Here is a 6,455-nt window from a genome sequence, read left to right as displayed (position 1 = left end):
CACAGGGAGGAGAACATCACACACTGGAGCCTGTCCCCGTGTGGAGGGCTGGAGGAGGGATAGCATTAGGAGAAATATCTAATGTAGATGACGGGTTGATGGATGTGGCAAACCACCATGGCACATGTGTATCTATGTAACAATCCTGACGTTCTGCACAGGTATCTCAGAACTTAATAATAAAATAAAATAAAATAAAATTAAATTAAAAAAATAGTCACCTATCTGCTCCTCTCCCTCTTTCCAGTGTTCCATTTGAGATACACATCACTGCATAACTTGTACCCTTGATGTGGCCTCGCAGTGGGTGTTGCTATCTTGTGTCTCGTTCCTTCAATCCATCCTTCCAACCCATCCTCAAGTGATCTATCATAACAAAACCTCAGTAGACAATTCTTCTCACAGTCCCTGTCCAGCTCCTTGTCAGTTGTCCCTGCAGCCCTCCATAATTGGTCCTGCCTCCCTTTCCAGCATCAGCTCCAACCACTCTTCATCTGATTTCTAACATTCCAGTGGTACTAAAGGAGCTGTGATTCCCACAACTCTCCACCCTGCTCATTTTTGGTTTATAGGAAGATATTTTATTTATTCACTTATTCACATATTGATACTCATTCAACATATATTGATGGCTTACCTACAATGTAGCAGGCACTGGTTTTATTATTGGAATAGTATGTGAATAAAAGAGGTAAAAATCCCCAATTTGGCTACTTTGCCTGTGATGCCTGTATTTGTCATCTTCACTTGACTGACTCTTATCTAACATTGTAGTCTCATTTCAGGTGTCGAGATTTATTGTTTCTAAGAATTCTCCTGTGATTTTTGTTTTTCTTAGCCATGCTTCAAATTGGTGCATACTAAATGTTCTCATCTGTCTTCTTTTCTTTCACTATACTTATATCAGATTATTCAAATTAGACATTCACCTATTCTTAACACTAGTGTGTAAATTCCTTGAGTGCTAACAGCATGCTTCATAAATCCTTGTAACCAGAGAACATAGCACAATTACCATCTAACGAACATGTGTGTTATAGAAAATGCCCATAGAAAAAGATGATCTCAGAAAACAATTAAAACTGAAATCTTGGGGAATAAACTCATGACTATGAACGGTAAATTATTAATTATAAAAAGGCTGATGATTGTCACATGGGATGTCTTAACTTATTTGAACCGCTATAATGAACATTTTACAGTTGGTAATCTACAGACAACAGAAATTTATTTCTCACATTTCTGGAGGCAGAGAAGTACAAGATCAAGGCACCAGCAGATTTGATGACTGGTGAGCCCATTCCTCTTAGATAGTGCCTTCTGTGATCTCACTTGGTAGAAGCTGCAAATAAGGTCCGTTAAAGCCTCATTTAAAAGGGCAATATTCCCTCATGGCCTACTCCCTACCAAAAGTACCACTTCTCTACTTCTTGTTATCAACACATTGGAGATTAGATATTGACATATAAAACTTGGGGAGACACAAATTTTCAGACCACAGCATGAGCATTGACCTGGTCATTTTCTAGGTGCTCAGCAAGAAACCAATGGTTCAGAAAAGACTTCAAGCTATTGACCTCTGCTTCTTTTCCTCCACCTATCTTTTTAATCTCAACAGAGTCCAAATCATTGTTGATCTACTTTTAATATTTGCTTTCAGGATTCAGGAGGCTTCACTACTGTTTGCTCATTTTCAATGACTTTATAATATATCATTAGCAATAATAATTTATTGAGTGTCTCTTTTCCATGAGACATAAGGATGTTGAAATATAATTTAGGAAAGATTAAGATTAAAGTGACTCATATTCAAGAAAGGATTTCAACTGTAATGTAGATGCAAAAACATATAGAGAACAAGGGAAAATTGAGTAGAATTTGAAGTGTGCCCTGATTATATTTCAATCTGAACCTGGACAATTTGTTGTTATTCTTGTTTCTGTTTCCTATATCTACTATTTAGGTCTACCTAGATTATCTTCTCCTTTCCAGCAGACTTTGCAAGAAAGAAAGAAAAAGAAAGGAAAATGGGAAGAGAGAGAGAGAAAGAGAAAGAAAGAAAAAAAGAAAGAAAAAGAAAGAGGAAGGAAGGAAGAAAGAAAGAAAGGAAGGAAAAAAAGAAACGAGAAAGCAAGAATTCTTTTTCATTTTACTTTCCCTGAATCCTTCCCCAGGTAGTAGTTAGTTATGGTAACTACTTAAACATCACCAAAGTTTATTTTTATATTTCTCTTTTGGTATAATATTTTTCTACCATGACTATTACTACTATGTTCTTTCATAGTGTTTCTCACTTGACTGGAAGAAGAGTAGGATGTATCTGAACTCCGCAATACTTTTATATTGCATGAATTCAATAAATGATACAAATAACTGGACACAGGCCAGAATGTGTGGACTCTGAAGTGATGAATAAAATTTATGTTTTGATAATAGAAGTGTTGTATATGGAATGGCTTCTTAGGAGGATTAGTAGGTTAACCATTTCAATTAAAATGATTTGTAATATCATGGTACACAGACATTCAAGTAGAAAAAGAAAGTATTCATTAATTTACATTTGATTTAATTATTCATAAAGAGCTTACTATGTGCCCATCAATTTATGTCTCCATCGCTTTTTAGCTTACTATGTACCCAACACTTTTTAGGTTTCAGTTACCACAGTAAGCAAAAGCAAGTCTTACTCTCATTCTAGTTGGAGACAATAGTGTGAATGCTAATAAAAGAAAACTATATATGAGTGCTCAGGTGCCAACTGAAGGGTATATTCAAAGCAAGGAAAGAGAACAGTGACTCAACCAGAAGAAATATTACATAGTTTCTAGATTTCTCAGAAAGAAAGAACATCAAAATGAGTGAAACCAATTAACTGCATTCTAAGTGGAGAAGGTGGGAGGAATCAGGCAAAAAAAAAAAAAAAAAAATGCCAGAACACTTTCCTGAAAGAAGACTTAGTGAAACAGATACTCTAGTGTTTGAAGAGTTTTGTGAATCAGTGTCTGCTGTGGGAAGATAAAAGTAAGGAGATAGAAATAAATCACTTTTTGGTTGAGTGGTAAGACAGAAACAAATATAAGAGTCACAGGATTCCTATGGTTAAGCCACATGAGTGTCTACTGAGAATCTTCAGCTCCCTATAAAGAGCTTCCCGCTGCGTAAAGGGAAGGAAGAAATCTAGAAAGTCTGTCCTAGGATGAAAGAGGTGGTCCTAAGCAAATAATTACAATGTGTCTTCTCAAAATGTAAGAAGAATAGAAAAAATGGGAGAGAAATAAGTAAATTATAGAAATTAAAGTGTGTGTGAAATCTGGTGTGGGATTTGGGAGGGTCTAAGAAGCTCTAATAGTGGCAACTTTGTGTCATCCAAAAAGCTAGGAATAGTTATCTTGCTAGTCTCCTGAACACTTACTCTATCCCCAGTATAACAAATATGTCATGGAGAAGTAATTTTTAAAATAATTATTTCAAGAAAAATGAAGAACTGTAAGAATAAATGCCTAACATAGATGACGGGTTGATGGGGTATAGCAAAACAACATGACATGTGAATACCTATGTAACAAACCTGCACGTTTTACGCATGTACCCCAGAATTTAAAGCATAAAAAAATTAAAAATTAAATAAAAAGAATCCATGTGGTTAAATGTTGGTTGAGTGTTCTGTGGGATGAAGGGCTTAGATATATAGATGAAAGAACACACGAGAGATTTAAACCTAACTTCAGCAATTGTTGATTTAAGGATCCTTGGAAACATTATTGGGCATTTGTTATCATAATTGTATGAATGCTAATATTTGTGGCATGCTTACCATGTGTCAAATCCGGTGCTTTACATTAATAACTTGACTTGACAGCACATGTACTAAAGTTGGAAGGATACAAAGAAGATTAGCATGGCCCCTGCACAAGGATGACATGCAAAATTGTGAAGCATTCCATATTTTTGTCTGTGTACCTGAATGTGATAGGAAGAATGAAATCAAGTTGGCAAACACTCTTCAGGATATTTTCCAGAACTTCCCCAACCTTGCAAGGCAGGCCAACATTCAAATTCGGGAAATACAGAGACCATCACAAAGATATTCCTCAAGAAGAGCAACCCCAAGCACATAACCGTCAGATTCACCAGGGTTGAAATGAAGGAAAAAAATGCTAAGAGCAGCCAGAGAGAAAGGTTGGGTTACCCACAAAGGGAAGCCAATCAGACTCACAGCAGATCTCTCAGCAGAAACCCTACAAGCCAGAAGAGAGTGGGGGGCCAATATTGAACATCCTTAAAGAAAAGAATTTTCCACCCAAAATCTCATATCCAGCCAAACGAAACTTCATAAGTGAAGGAGAAATAAAATCCTTTACAACCAATTGCTGAGAGATTTCATCACCACCAGTTCTGCCTTACAAGAACTCCTGAAGGAAGCACTAAAGATAGAAAGGAACAACCAGTATCAGTGACTGCAAACATATCAAATGATAAAGACTATTGACACAATGAAGAAACTGCATCAACTAATGGGCGAAACATCCAGCTAGCATCAAAATGGCAGAATCAAATTCACACATAACAATACTAACCTTAAATGTAAATGGACTAAATGCCCCTATCAAAAGACAGAGACTGGCAAATTAGATATAGAGTCAAGACCCATTAGTGTGCTGTATTCAGGAGATCCATCTCACATACAAAGGCAAGCACAGGCTCAAAATAAAGGGATGGAGCAGATTTACCAAGCAAATGGAGAGCTAAAAAAAAAGCAGGGGTTGCAATTCTAGTCTCTGATAAAACAGATGTTAAACCAACAAAGATCAAAAGACAAAGAAGGGTATTACATAATGGTAAAGGGGTCAATACAACAAGAAGAGCTAACTCTCCTAAATATATACGCACCCAATACAGGAGCACCCAGATACATAAAACAAGTTCTTAATGACCTACGAATAGACTTAGATTCCTACACAGTAATAATGGGAGACTTTAACACTCCACTTTCAATATTAGACAGATCAGTGAGACAGAAAATTAACAAGGATATCCAGGACTTGAAGTCAGATCTAGACCAAGTGGGCATTTATAGAACTCTCCACCCCAAATCCACAGAATATACCTCCTTCTCATCACCACATTACACTTACTCTAAAATTGACCAAATAATTGGAAGAAAATAACTCAATCCATTTCTTTGATGTTTTCATGTGATTTTTTTTCCTTTTAGCAACTGCTATACTAATGATCTAGAATGTTTACTTAAATTATGAATGGCTTTATTTCAACAGTGAGGATACTCATTCATGGCAAGACTAGCGACTTTGATTTTGGTTCTCTACTCTTTTAATAGTTCTACCACATACCTAGATAAAGGTATAAGGAGCACCATCACCAGATTTTTAATTGTTGCAGATCTGGGAGAAAGAGATAATGCAGTATGATCTTCAAGATGATCTTCCCAGTCTAATGGTGAAATTAAACTGATAAGTACAAAATTAGAAACAATTTTATTATAATTTACTTTATCATTCTTTTTTACTCGGAGCTACAATGCCTAATTGTTTCCCCAATGTTGTCACTTTCCACATTAAAGATGTTAATTTGGCATTTGTAACTGAGGACCCAAGAGGCTATAGATATGATATTTATGAAACTCCAAACTGAAGTATCATATTAAGATGAATATTTTGAAATGAAAAATTTGATTACACAATTACTAATTCTCACCTAGATTCAGGTTGTTAATGAATTATATCATTGGTAATTAAGAGAGATTTGAAAGATATATTTTAGAGAGAACTTTTGGTGAACTATGAGTCCAAACATTCCCAAGTGCAAAGAGATGTGGGTTCCTGACCCTTGTCTCAAGCTTAGTAGGACTGGCTTCATCAGGACTATGTAGAGAGTTTGATACACTGTGAAGCTGGGATAATACAATGGACCTGTCTTTGTTGTGCTGGTAAATCAAATGGGGGAGGTGGGGTAGCTAGTTCTTCCACTTGTAGAAGCAACTAGGTGACTAAATTAGGCTGTAGCTATATTTCTCAGAGTTTGACTGGACAAAGGATACAGATATTTTATAGAGACCAGCTATAGGTGGTCTCATAAAAGATTCATTAAGACACATGGTCTTAATCTATCTTGGATCATGTCCAACAAGGCTTCCCGTAGTCTGGAAACTTCAGCAAAGAGAAACCAAGGATGGCAGTGGACCCTTTAAGACAGAGGAAATATGCCATGTGCCTCAAGATAAGGGACAGTGTCTCTGAAGAGATCATAGATGGTACATATTGCAGTGAAATCTCGGAATTTCCTCCACATTCCTGCATCCACACCCTTGGGTAACCCCTTCTCATGCTGACTCAGACTTGGTTATGTGATCTGTTTTTGCCAGTGGGAGAAAAACAAACGTCATTAGCAGTGATTTGAAAAGCACTTTTGTGCTGGGGCTTACCCTCTCTTTTATG

General features: G+C 36.5%; 1 non-coding gene across 1 annotated transcript; it reads left to right on the top strand.

The window, feature by feature from the left end:
* The first annotated feature begins 3,847 nt into the window (after positions 1-3,847).
* On the top strand, positions 3,848-3,950 carry LOC116539719. Its single transcript, XR_004264149.1, has one exon. It is a non-coding gene; the product is annotated as a U6 spliceosomal RNA (small nuclear RNA).
* Positions 3,951-6,455: the final 2,505 nt, after the last annotated feature.

The sequence above is a fragment of the Sapajus apella genome, unplaced genomic scaffold, assembly GCF_009761245.1.
Source record: "Sapajus apella isolate SASKATOON/1434 unplaced genomic scaffold, GSC_monkey_1.0 scaffold131, whole genome shotgun sequence".
NCBI classification, from domain to species: Eukaryota; Metazoa; Chordata; class Mammalia; order Primates; family Cebidae; genus Sapajus; species Sapajus apella.
The sequence above is the reverse complement of the archived record's forward strand: the minus strand, read 5'-3'. Positions and strand labels throughout refer to the sequence as shown.